This window comes from Leptosomus discolor, chromosome 9, assembly GCF_034619465.1.
Source record: "Leptosomus discolor isolate bLepDis1 chromosome 9, bLepDis1.hap2, whole genome shotgun sequence".
In the NCBI taxonomy this organism is placed as follows: Eukaryota; Metazoa; Chordata; class Aves; order Leptosomiformes; family Leptosomidae; genus Leptosomus; species Leptosomus discolor.
The window spans coordinates 23,931,643-23,946,559 of record NC_141399.1 but is presented as its reverse complement, the minus strand read 5'-3'; positions in this window follow the sequence as shown (position 1 = coordinate 23,946,559).

Sequence of the window (14,917 nt, the reverse complement as noted above, 5' to 3'; positions counted from 1 at the left end):
TTGGAAGAAGTCAGTAAGTGCACAACACCAATGTCATGGATACAGTGTCCTTTCTTCTCACACAGCAATTACTACTTTAAATCACACCAAACAGATTATGCCCAAAATCTCCTTCAGTTTCTGCACGACTTAGAACAGTGGCATCAAGCCAAACTCCACCGGATACCACATGGATCTGTCACAGCTTCCAGGCTGTACAATACCTTGCAGTAAGGCTCTGGTGGTACATCTCTGAAGATGGAAGATAACAAGTTGATCGAGGTAATTTATGGACATCACAGAAAGGGAAAGTCCACCTTCAACAAAACAGTGGTCTGGGAAAAGCAGTGAATTCTTTCACGCAGTAAAGGGCTGTCCCTTCAGGTATTTAAACTGAAATCTGAATTGAATGTCTGTCTTTAAACTGAAATCCCATCCAAAGACAGAACTTATATTGCTTGAAAAAAAAAAACAAAACCAAGCAACCCAACTCCCACCTCTTCAGATTTCAACATTAGCTTTATTTTTCATTTTTCTAGACAAAAAACAGAGTGGAAAATTAGTTGAAATGAATGTGAGATAAAAATCCATATTTGGGGGGAGTTAATTATTCCTTTTAAAAAATAGTAAATCAGATAACTATGTTATTTCAGAACAGAAACTACAACAGTTTAAATTAAAAGCTTTGGAATTATCTTTTGGCCATTCTAAACCTTTTCCTGGTGTCAGTTCTTGGTAGAAGTATTTCATTGAAACTATTGAATCTAGCTGTGGCCTGTATCCCTTAGAGATTCATTTAATTCTGGTCACACCAGAATTTCAGCTTTGTTACTCACTAGGTCTGATTACAGTCTTCAAGACTGAAGCATTTTCAACACCAAAGAGAAGGAGGGTAGTAGTTATAAGCAGGAAGTGGAAATTCTTACAGACACAGCCACAGAGTACAAGAGATTCATAAAGACATGGCATGCAATAGCAGTACATCTGAGATGTCAGATATAAAACAATGAAGTCTGCATTATAAAGAAACAGATCAGAACTCTTCCAGGTGATACAGGAAGAACAACAGGAGGTCGCCTCTGTGTTCTCTTTGGGTCACATATGATCATGCAGAGATACTTTTTCTGTAGGGAGGGGATTTTTCACTATGCAAGTATTTCATATAAGCACATGGTAGTCAGTGTAATATTTAAATTGCAGAGGCTGGACCTACAACGGTTCTGCATTCTCTAACTATTAAAAAAGCAATACAGAAGCACAGAGAATATCATTACCTTCCCCCATTCCCACACTGTACTCTATTTTGTAGCAGTTTCCACATAGATCCACAGATAAAACAATAATGAGAATTCTTCATATTCACCTTATTAACAGTCTAAATCCCTACACTAATGAGAAGTATGGAGCACTTTTTATACCAAGCTGTGGTGTTTGTTTATTTTTGCACGACACGTTAGAGTCCAACCTCCAAGAAATAAAACAAGGTCACTCCTTTACTGGTATTCTCTGTAGTTGTTTGGCAGAGATTTGGACATGTGAAGAAACGCATCTTTCAGCATCAGCAGATTTAGAAAATACATGCTGTGCTTTGAAATACAGGAAAATTGATCCTGCAGAGCTGTTAACTTCATCAACACACTTTTAAGTGCTATCAGGGCACCTGCATGTTGCGCAATTGCTATTCCTCTCAACCAAACATTAGCAAAATTTGTAGTAGGTAAAGGTATAATCATAGGGAGCGTTACAGCCAGTTTTCACAGTGCATATTTAAAAAAAGAAAAAAGCTAATCACCAAGATCTGTTCTGGAGCCTTCCTGCTCTCTTCCTTTATTACATGCCCTCAGAATTGGTATCAGCTTTGGAAAGGTAGCTTGTTTGAGCACGTGTGATAACCTGGTGCATACACATACTTTCCTTTGTGTTAAGCTTTCATAAAAACCCTGAGATTAAGAATTATGCAGAAATACTCAGTCTTCCCCAGTATTTTGTGGAAGCTAGATTTGTATGCATGGTTTTGGTACAACAGAACAAAGCAAAGCAGTCTGAGTAGTAGTATGTTGCCCTTCGTAATGTTTTTACCCAGCTTTTTTTCTAGCTCAGTTGATGAGGCCTTAAAGTCTCACAGCTATTTAGGGAAAAAAAAATAAATAAAAGCCCACTTCTCCCACTGAAGGCAGCTTTGAGCTGAGTTTGGGACTATACAGTTATGCCAGTGACCAGGCAGTTAAGTCATCACTAGTCATCAGTGGCATCAAGCAAGGATTAAAAACCAGGTCAGCCCTCGTTAACCCAGCGTCATAAGATTGCAGATTACCTGCATTGAAGGAAAGCAGCATTAGCTCAGCACACACCACCACCAGATAGAGAGCGTTTCCAAAAAGTAAGGACTTAAGTTAAAAAAAAAAAACAAAAAACAAAAAACAAAAGTAACAGTTTGGGGACTACTCTACATTCAGGATCACAGATTTTAGAAGAGGGATTAAGCATTACAATCCCGATTTATGGCTAAGCAAACCCATAAAGCACAGACAAATGGGAAGATTTATCTGTAGTCACCTTACTGACTCATGGTAGATTTTAAAACAGCACCAGGTCTTCAGCCTCACAGTTTAACACACAAAGCCTGAGTGACACTGTGTCACTTGATACAGCCACTGATGGTAGGTATTCAACAGACATTTATTCAGTTTTAATTTCCTGAGCTCTTAAAATAGGGTTTTTTTTTTTACATGATTCATTAGCATTATTTAATTCTATGTCCACAACTCCGAAGTTAGACTGTCCTATTAATTATGTTCTGCTTTCTTGACCTTAATGAAGATAATCCTCTACTCTGTGATCTACAAACATATCCTTCCCTTGCCACAAGTTACAGCCTCCTTTTCTCCATACAGAGGTGAAAGTTAACACAGCAGCAGTCACTCTACTAGGAACACCTCCTTTGCACGAAATGCTACATTTTCACAGCACAATTAAGCTCCACAGGCAAGATTTGAGCTTCCTTTGCTCTTTCAGACTACCCATCAGCTCTCCCCATCAGCTCTCATATTTCTTTGCAATTTCATGCCATGTTTTACATTGTATTGTTTTATACATGATGAAAACTAGTAAAGCTACTCTGGGAAGATAAATGCAATGAGATTTCATCAAGAAGTTATTTTGTTCTATACATTCCCCAAAGAACTATGCAAACCTTGAAATTCTTTGTTCAGGAGACTTCTTCCCTCTCATCTTTTGACTCACATTAATACAACTTCCTTGACTTGACCTTGTCCAAATGTTGGGTTTGTTTGTTTTTGTTTTTTTTTTTTGGGGGGGGGGGTGTGTGTATTTGGTTTGTTTTTTGTTTGTTTGTTTTTTAAAGCCCACTATGGTAGACTACAACATGCAGCAGTGTTGTCACTCCAAAAAAAAGGCCTTGGTCTTCATCTGTGGAAAAGCTTATGCTGCTTTTTCTGTACCCATAAGACAAAATCTTTAGGGAAAAAACATGTCAGGATATTACTTTGGGTTAAGAATATAAGCCTATTTCTTGAAGGGTCTAGTAATCTTTCCTTTCACCACTTTCTTCCATTCCTCATGAAATAATTAAAAACAAAACCAAAAAACTCCAAAACCAACAACAAAACCCCAAATTTTGAAGAGATTAAGAATCAAAACGAATCCCCCATCGTCACACTCCAGGCTGAATGCTATGACCCTGTTCATTAGTCTCAGAATTTGGGCTCAGTGTCCGGCTTTGGGTACATCTTCAATCGCACATTGATAAGATGCTGCCTAACTACTAAAATAATGAGCCATGGTTTAACTCTGTACATAATACAATGGTGAAAAGTATATAGCACTTGCCAGAGTGAATGTATTGATGAATAAGGATGCTTAAGGATATGCAAAAGTAAACAGATATTTCTCATGTGACTGATCAGAGAGAAAACTATATTTCAGTTTATTACATAACCTGCAGACATAAAATTGAATTGTAATTGTTTGAACTGGATTCAGCAGTACCTACCACAATCCACTAATGAAAGCTACCTGTGTTGTCTTGCATTTCTGGATTAAGATTGTTGAATACACTGTATTTTTAGAACAGCAGTGAGGATCTTTTACATTGTTCATGAAATACACGACACAGAAGTTTAAATAGGTAGAACAACTACCCTGGCTAAGTAAAGAGCTACAACACGAGAAAATCTGGGGCTAATTCGACTTTGACACAAGAGAAAAGTCTGCAGCCTAATTCAAGGCTATTCTGAGACAAAAGAGGGCTTGCACTGGTTTCACTGGATTTTACTCAAGTCTAAATTGAGGCCAGTTGAGAAAGTTACCAAAGTAGTCTATGGAGCAGTTTTGTGATTTTTTTTTTTTTTTTTTTAATGTGGTCCTGCTTTCCACTCAAAATCCTTTAAAGCAACGAATCTTTCACACATTTGTATAACATATACAAGAGCCAGTTCAAAAAAAGGTATAGATCTCCACCTCATAAAAAGTTTTCGGAGTGACTCTAGGAAATCTGTACGGCCTTAAACATCTAGCAAGAATGTATACGAAGATTGATAAACTCCTACAGGAGTAACTGATGCAGAACAACACCTGATGAAGTCTCTGGCTTCACAATCTGCTGTTAACACCGAAGCCCAAGAACGTAAGCACAAGTGCCAACACACATCAACTTTATTATTTAGAGAAAGCAGAACATGCATTTATCACGGGCAGCACTGACACATCAAAGTGCTGATTATATGACACTGTAGGGCTACCCACACTTAATTGCTCCATGGTTGTTCAACATCAATATTGCAAAAATGTTGCTGACAGACCCCTGTTGATTCAAAGGAAAGGACAGAGCTTGTTACATCAAAAATGAGGCTGCTGGACCAGAGAGAAGACAGCAAACAAGCAGCAACAGGAAAACAACCAACCACAACCCCAGCAGTTTTAGTTGCCTCCCTGCATATTCTGTGCAGGCCTTGCTCTTACTAGCAAATAAAGCCTTGAAGAAAGCTGGGAGAGGAGCAAATCAAATGCACAGTACAGGGAAGGCACTGGAGTGTTGCTGGGGACTAGGTCTGGTTACACCCAAACAATGTTAAAGAAAAAGCAGGAGCAGTATAAAAAGATCTGAGCTACCCTATCATGCTGGGAGGTTGCTCAGTTTTCTTTTCACAGTTGCCACTGAGATCATTAAGAGTAATTATGCTTCAGAGAGAATTAAATAAATAAATAAAGGAAAAACCCAAACAACATGTGATGTACATAGATTATCACTTCCCAGCCACCAAAACCACAGTACATACCCAGAAACCAGGAAAAGAGTCACCTTTACCCAGGAAGAGACTCCCAAAACAACAACCAACCAACAACAAAAAAAAAACTCAAAAGAGCAAGGTACTGCCAAAAATCAACTCTTTCATGGCTATAGCACTTCAGAAATTATGCAGGTCTCCATAACTATAAAATAGCTGAGCAAAGAACAGGACTATAGTCTTCACATTACTTATTTCCTAAGTATCATTAATTGACACAAGACCACAATCATAAGAAAAGGCTCAGTCCAGAGACATCCGTCTCACGCAGTGTAACATACTGTGATACATTCCTGCACGGAGTCTTAGCCATGAATCTCACAACTGCTGTTTTTCCTCTTGAAGGACAGGAATTATATGTTGTGTGATTGGAGCTTTTAATATAAAAAAAAACAGAAATCTTCCCAGAACTACACATAGTTAACAAAACTGGAAAAATAGCACCATAATACTGAATCACCCAATACCTCCTCTTTATTTTCATTCTCAACAGGCTCAGGTGTGTCAGTCAGCAGTTGGGTTTACCCACAGCCACGGGTAAATGAAGGTAGACTAGACCACAGAGAAAGTTAACAACCATTTCTAACCCAAAAGAACATCTGATAGTCAACGCTCTTTCTCTAAAATGCACAACAGCAGCTGAAAAACAGAGAGAAACCAACCACAGGACATGTTTGCTCCACCACCACCACAATGATTGGACTACAGGAAGACACAATGCTTTTGAGATGAGCCTGCCCTGAGCACAGGAGGTACAAGCCCAGCCCTGGAAACCCCCATTTTGAACCACAGCCGAGGCAGGGAAGAAGCACTAATTTCCACCTGCACCCAACAGCACCTGTGCCAAGAGCCCACCACAGCCCCAGGCCTCTCCAGGTGCTTTATTTACATCCTCTTGGCTTTGATTTAAGGAGGCCGACAGAAATGTTTTTCTCAGAGAAACAAAAAAGAAGTAAAAGTAAGGAAGCATAATAAAATGTAATGGCGTATGTTTTTCTTTCCTATATTAACGCCAGTGGCTTCATTACAGTCACTCTTCACGTGAGACCACTGGGGTTCTTGTTGAAAGTATTAAGAAACATTTTGTCTAAAATCCAAACCTAATACATAGGTCAAGGCTGCTCACTATTGGCCTCAGAGCCCTACAAGGTGGCTTGCAAACTATATATTTTTATGAGAAATTGAAAGAACATAGAAGTGACCATTTTTTGAATAGTTTTTTGTTATTTTGTTTTTATAGCTAGTCCAGATTGTGGACTGAATATAATTTAGATTCTGCTAGAATTCTGGCATCTGTAAATATACCAGATCTGACGTTTACAGGGAATGCTTAACATTTGATTGAGCAAATTATTTTTGGAAGAAGAAATGCTAGGAAATAATACAGATGGATATTTTCTAAAGGAAAAGATGTGTTCAGATCTATCATTTTATTGTCACTTATACACAGCTTGTAGCAAGACATGAGCTGCAGAGTAAAATTCAGTGACCAGAGGAGAATAATGGTGATATGATAACAACAGAATGTGGAGTGTAACTGGATGCTCTCCTTTCTTACTTTATTTCTTTATTGCACCTGAGCAGTATTGTATTGTGTAGTATTTTTACACAGTACAAACCTGTACTGCACCTGGGGCATAATACCGTGCTAAGGTTTTAGCTCTTTGCTATGGCTTCCAAGATGGAGTAGGATGTTATGTTACTCTTTAGTATGTTTATTGTGGTTGCAAATACCCAGTGAAATGCTTGATGGAAGTCATTACTTTATGCATGTAATCTATGTAAAATATGTAAATGACATATTTTATTTCCAAAAGTCCGTTCAATCATGAGACTGATTACACAAGGCTCAGTTATCCAGAGCTTTAGTACCCAGTGCCATAAATGTTTTTACTGAAGTACAAGACTGACACCAATGAAGTCCATGATAGGTTTACCACAGTAGCAGACACAATTTGGCTGTGAATGTTTTTATGTTCATGAAAATGGGATAAATGGGATTAGAATGACTGATAATGAATCATGACATTTGAAATATATTGTTGGCTGTTGATAAGATGTTATTTAGTCTTCCAGGATGTTTTTGGAGAAACCCATTGTAATCCATATTCTTTTGCAATGGTCAAGGAATGTTTTACAAACTAGTCACCTTTCCAAATTTGTTTATAACACCTTGTAAGTGCCCCAGAATGATATTTTCCTTTCTGTTGAAGAGCTGCCTTACTTTTTTCACTTGGTGATGGCATATTTCCCAGTGATTTATTTCTTACTGGCAATCCCTGCACTAGGGTACAGCAGAAAAACAGCAAAGGTGTTTTGCTACCGAGTCAAAGGTATAAATTTGAGCTATGCAGTAAACTGCTCTGAAAAGTCATACCCAAGCAAGTCCAATGCTTATGAGCACAGGACTACTAGGTCTGGGAGTCCAGGTTGCCAGATACACCCTTGGATGTATTAGTTCCTTGCATTAAACTAGCTAAAGGACTCAGGTTAATATGTTAACTTGGTGCACCACCAGGTGCTTGACCCTGATCAAAATCATCTCTGAGTTTAACAACGCATGGTTAACTTTTCAGCTACTACATTTCAACTACATTTTGTAGCACAAACAGAAGTCTGATGTTTTCAAAGTGAAAATGCTGCAGGTTTGGTGGACTTTTTTTGGAAACTTTCCTTTCATAGAGGAAAATAAGAACATAAAGCAATGGGTATGATGCAAAATATGAGGTTTGGGCAATTTTCTCACAAGAAATGCTCCAATCAGAAGACTTTCTTGGTAGCGCATCCAGGACAGATGGATAGCTTACTAAGCTCAAGACACAGACAAGAATTCCCCAGCAAGGTACTTGTTCATTGGCATTAAGGATGATAAGTACTTCTGTGGCAGTATTCTCCCAATTCTCCAAATTATTTAGACCATAAAGAGAATGGGGAGCAGAGAACGAGAAAACCTCAGCAAGTAGGATTGTTACAGCTTGAAACTGGCCTTGTCAACTTGTATGCTTCAGCACAATTGCAAGGAGAAACAGGGCTTGTAGTGCACCAGGGAGAGCAGCTGAAGCCAGAATGTCACTACAATTTGGTTCACAACACTTGTATGCAAATTTGCTACAGAAACTGGTGTCTGAAACCACCACAACTCTGAAGTCAACCTCCTACAAGTATCCTAGGATTTGACAGTGTCTATGTGAATTTCAAGAAACAGGAAAGAACACTTGCGTTTTCTATTTGCAGGAGCTGGATTTAGTCAGCTCTATTTAGTGACGGAAAACACTGTAAGTTGCAATGTCTGAAATGTCATTTCTGAACTCACTGCTCTCATGAGATTCTCATCCAGGGTAACTGTTTTGTTTGGGTTTTTTTTGTCCAAAATTTCATTAGCTATTTCTTAATTGCAAACACTGTGTCAAATCTATGAGGCTGAACAGAACTGTGTTGTTTGTATCAGTGCTTGAAAGCAGCATCCACCTCAGACCACACATAATAGTAGTAACAGTTGCTAAGAGATCTCAAAGGGAAAATACCCTTTTGATTGCAGCAGGGGTTGTGGGGAAGCTGATGGGCAGATGAAGAAGGCTAAGAAGGAAACATATTGAAGATGATATGGCTTTGAAAAAGACATTCCCATTCCTTTAGCATGTTCGGATTTGCAATCATATCTCACTTCACTTGTAGGAAGCTAAAGAGCTACACACCCTGTTATAAATATGGACACAAAACTCCCAGTGACACTGTATCCAAAGACATTTGTCAACAGAAACAGGAGCCTTTCCTAAGGATAAGGGAAGCTGGAGTCTAGTACAGAAGAATGGCTGCAGATGGGAAAGAGAGCACTAGAGTATGGGAGATGTGGGCTACCCTGCCACAACATTAAACTACTGTCTCCAGGAATGTAATTCCTAGCATTCTGATTCCCCCCTCTGTTAAGCCAGTTCTGTTATCAAGGAAGAAAAATATATACCAAATTCTTTTTTCTTTTCTTTGTTCTGGCTCTTGCACTTCCATGCCAGTCCCTGTCTCCTGTGTTAAACATGCTGCTCCTCACTGCCCAGCAATGCTCTTTGTTGCCACCTTTTCAGTTGCTGCTGGCACTTGCGCTAATAATACTTGAGCTAATGTAATCACACTCCAAACAAAGCAAGGGCAACACTGACATGCCGACCTAGTTTTTAAACAGACAAACTTCCACCAGGCCTGGGAACATGCAGATTGCCAGCAGCATCATCCCAATGGCAGCTGGAGAGAAATACCCTCAATTTGCCCTGGTAGCCAGGGGAAGGAGAAGTGAAGCCAATACCAGCAGTTTCCCACCAGAGCAAGGTCTGGATAACTGCAGGGCCCTGTCAGGCTTAGACACAAAACTGCCTCCCACAGTCCAGCTGAGGACATTTTCTGTTGTGAAGTAGGAAGTGGGTAAATAGAATAAAACAAGGGGTGGGATCCAGCTGCTTGAATTCACTCACGGCTCTGTGACTGATTTTGCCTATGGTTCAGAGAAAAGTTTGCTGCCATTCAGCTTCTCCACCTGTGAACCAGGTATAGTGACATTCACCTCTGAAGCAGAGTTGAGGGATGTAGTTTCATAATCTGCACTGGAATTTTCACAAAAGGGCTATTAGTATGTCAGCTACAATATTCAATTTACGCCTAGTTGTGAAGAGAGATACGGGGAAAAAAAGTGTTAATCAAGTGCTAATCTCACTGCTAATTATTTTAAGTGCTTACATTTGGAATTTCTGTATATGTTTCTTTTACTTTCCTTCTCTAAATGGGAGTAAAACGTACAAAAGGGCAGGTATTTCCTCCTTTATGCTCCTACTCCACCTATTTACTGGGCCATACTACATGCCTGGGAGTTTCATAATGGGAACTGGAAATGGAATTAAAGAAAAGGAAATTGCTACAAATGAGGCAATTTCCTGGGTGTAAACAGCGCTTGTAATTTTGAAGAACAGATTTAGCACAAAAACATACTTTGCTCTGTCAAATAAGTGTGATAATTTTTTGTTAGACACTATTTAGCTGAGAACACTAACAAATAACCTCACTGTGATTGTTGATGACATAAAAGACCAAGAGCTGAACACTAAAGTCCTTATTTGGGCAAAACTCCAGAACTTCAATGATACTCTTTTGTCTAAGTAATCACATTAGGATCTGGTCTTGGCAGGTTCCAAACCTAATGGATAACAATACACCCTGGACTAACTTTTCAAAAATTTAGTAACTTGCTGTAAAAAAATAAATTGAGATTGGAGGAGCTAAATCCCATTGACTTCCACCAAAAGTAAAATTTAGTGCATTGTTTCATGACACCATGTAGACATCCAAGTGTCTGCACTAAGTATTTCCTAGGATCTCAAACGACTTTGATAAGCACTGGGCAATCCAGCTTCTGTGAAAGTCCCACTCTGGCTCCATCATCTTTTAAGACAGACTGATTGTCATCTTTAGGCCACAGGAACCATCTTGTTGCAGCAATGGCCTCCAAGAGCTCCTATTCCCATGGGAGCTTCAGAAAGTATTGAAGAATGCTGCCTCCTGGTGAGTGGCAGTCCACACGCGCCTTTCATTGTGTCTCTAGTTACCCAAATCCCTTTGAAAAAACATTCCCTGTTTTTTTCAGAAATTGAAATTTAATCTTCTACTCACTTAAACCTCCTTAATAATTGCCCTCTTGTTTACTTCAGAAATGAGGGATGGACATTGAGAATTTGTCTTCATATCTGTGAGTGGCTTTGAACACAAAAGATTCAGTTAATTTGTCAGAACAAAAGAGACTGCTTGAAGTTGTTGGATGAACTAATACTTTCTGAACATCTTAGCAGATAAGCTTATTGACCAGCCTACAGACAGACGTGTTGATAGTTAGATTGGTTTGAACAGTTAGGACTAATTTCAGTAGAAATTCTGAGAAGTCCACTGAAGTTACCTGGCTGCCATGACAAATAAATTTGGTGTCGTGTATTTTTTGCATATTCTAGAACTGAAAAGAGTAGGACTACTACATCTGAAAACACTGTCTTCTGCCAGTATGCATAATTCTTTTTTTGGAATCTATTTGAAGACTTTGGATCAAATTTAAAGGTATTACATTCAATTTCAGCCTTTGCTCTTCCAAATCATGTGGCCTGGTGAATATGTACAACGTACAGGCATAAAACGTCAATGTCAAAAAACATCAGAGAACATATCCACTGCAATGTGTGAAATGAATTCCACCACCACAGACTTATGTATCACTGAGGCATAACATTTGGTTAGTTGTCTATCAGAGCAGCACAAGTAAATCATACTTCAGCAATCCTGGATGTGTGAGAGGTAAGAAAATCATTCATCCAAGAATAATCAACCTCTGGAAATCATTCACAGCTGCTATAACTGAGCACAATGCACCAGCAATTAGTTGTGCATCATTGCTTTCAAATTGCACAAACCTGACTGCAGTGGGGGTGGCAAAGATTTGTTAAACAAGGTTTTATATGAAATAAGAGATCACCTGGAGGAAGAATATTACTGGAATTTACGTTTCAGGTCATATCTGGGAATTTACATTTCAGTTGTAGTATGTCTCCATTTGGCTTTCACAACGAATGATGTCATAGATCAAAGATACTGTGTATCTTAGAAAGCCCTGCTGGAAAGATACAATGAATAATTCAACATTTGCAGACCAGCTCCTACTCTTACGTGTACAGGGATTAATAAGAAGTGATTCTATTGAAACCAAAAGAAAATTTTATTCCATTGTGAGGGGTATCAGAATGAGAGAAACAGACTGCACCCATGGTTTTACTGCCTTCACAGTGGGCGTCAGGCCCAGATTCGGTCCACCCAGGTCAAATGAAATACCTAGGCTTTAAAGCTCTCTTCTACAGTCCATGAAGAGAGGCATTTTGAGAGGGAAGAGGACTGCAAACTATACAGAAGATTAAGGCAGCTAAACACCTAGCTCAAGAATCTCATGGAAACATTTGACAGTAGACCAGATGAATTCATTGCATACACAGTAAAGACAATGAAAACATAGATCTGAACAGTAACAAAGTGTCTGCATTTGGATGAAGTACAGATGAGAGCACTATTCTTTTTTATGGACATTTTGCAATAGCAAGAGGAAAAAAGCCTGGTAGTATTTCGTAACAGACTTTTATGTACTCCTAGAAAAAAACCAAAGAAACAAACAAATCCATGAAGAAGTAGATCTTAAAGGTGCAGTTACAGTTTCGTAAAACCTGTAGTTGGACTGTACCAAACATCGCCATTTGGCATTCTCCAAAGGGTGTACACAAACTCCATGCTCGGATGCACATGTCAGTCTTTACTGCCAAACCCATGAACCACTGTGTTCTCCTACTATATCTGGCTTCATTCCCACAGGAAAGTTCCCGGTTGATGTCCTTTCCGTGCTTTCCCAGCCAGATTTCCCAGTCATGAATATACTGAAGAAGGGACAAAAAAGCCAGCAGAACCTAAAGAACCACAAGGTGAAAACCCTGTCTAGCAAGTGCCTTGTCAGATATGGAAGGCTGTATCTTCTAATATCAGAATTCTAGTTGTTCATTTGTACAAGCCCAAACCAATTTTTTTTTGTTATGGGTTTTTTTCCAAGGAGATACTCACACGTGACTCCTCATGGACATAGTCATGTGCAAACACTAAATAATTTCATCAGTCCAGCCAGGGTTTATTTTCTCAGTTTTACAGTGAGGAGCTTGTATTACCAAAGGAAATATACACAACTGTCAATGCTGCCATTTTGGACAACAGAAGAAATATTGGGGCATGATAGGCCGAAGTACCTCAATTAATTATTTTCTATTGTAAAATTCAAAGTCTCTTGGAAATACATTTACACAAGTTACATAAAGACAGATATTACAGGTTTTTAACACAAGTCAAATGCAAAGTAATCATAATCATTGCCTTTTTTTTTTTTTTTTCCAATGAAGTTAAAATACGGACAAAATCATTAGAAACGGCAAATGGCAATATTAGCTGCTCAAATCTCAGAGTGCATCTTCAACATTTCGACTTCTGACTCTGGTGAAATCAATAGGAGCACCAACTGCAGCAGACAATAATCTGAGGGAATACACAATGGCCAGAGTTAACTCTGAGCAGGAAATGTCTGTAAAAGGATAATCCAGCAAAATAAGGAAGCCTGAGGAAGAACAGCTCTTTCCACATGACCAGTAAAGAATAAAAAATAGTGTGTCATGTAGAATTTGAAAGATGGTAGGAAGATTTCTTTTCTGGAGACTCTTTTCTGGCATTTCTTTTTTTCAAAAAGAGACAACAGTTCACAAGAAAAATGGAAATTTAAATTAAGTATATCACAAAGTCTCAGCTGTAATATATCACTGTGGGCAGTGTTATTGGTAGTTTCTGTGGGCACACAGGCTCAAAAAAGAAGCTTTAAGGAGCTTTACATTATAATTCCTGCTCTGGTTCTCTGCCATGATTTGGGAAGACAGAAGTGTGACAAAAAACTTCTGATGGAACTTAAACAAGAAGTAACTGATCTTTTTATAAAAATACAAAGCTTACTACAAACTCAGCTTCTATTCAACAGCTGAGAAAGAAAAAATTAAGTATGTGGTTACTCTCCCAGCCTCAAGGGATTCATGGCTCAAGGCTTACTTCCTCTACACGGACCTTGCCTCTGTAACTTCCCTTTTACAGTCTACTCCAATTCTTGTCTTCACTTCATCTTCTATCCTACTAATCCTAGGGACAACCTGTCCACTCTTGAAGCCTCAGATGATTTCTGACTTGTCATTTAAATCCTTCCTTCAAACATCCTTCTTCCCGGAAGTTATATAAGAATGCTTTACTGTAACTCCTGCAGCCACACTGAAACTATTCTCATCCTTGGCTTGCTGTTTTGTATGTTGCTTGTATGAATGGCCTATTCTTTTTTCATAAGAAATTCTTCAGCAGTCTCTATATTCTTTTACGCTGGTGTGCAGGAGCTATTCCGTTGACACTGCACAAGCGAGTAATACATCTGGGTAAGTTCATAGAAAAGCCTCAAATTACAACAGACCAGGCAGCAAAAGCAATAATAAGAGGCAATAAATACCATTATCATTTCCAATTAGAATATATACACTGCCCACCTGTCTGGCAGCTCAAAAACAAGCTAAGAACTACATCAGTAGGCTGTTTTGTTTTGAATAATTAGTTTTATAAGAGAACACTGATCAAAGGCATTGGTAGCAGGTTTAGCGAAATGTTCACCACGTACAAAGTCACTGGAAAATTGCTAAGACTTGAATTCATCTCAGCCAAAATCAGGTAAACCATAAATAATCAAGGTTAAAGATGAACTGTCAGATCTGAACAAATGAATTCCACAGACAGGAAAACATGACTACAGTCTCAGCAGCAATAGGTGTTTTTTAATTAGGACCCTTGCAGGGCTTCAGAAATTCACTATCAAAATAACAGTGGCACAGTTGTATCATATATGATCTGAACAGCTGTTTACTTTTTGGCTGCAGCTAGAAGATGTGCTGTAGAAAATGAAGTTGATTGTGCTACTTGATACAGCAAAATAATTTTCAAGGGAGGGAGAGCAGGTCACCTGTCTGAAAGCTGTCCAGTGCCACAACAACAGAAATGCAAAG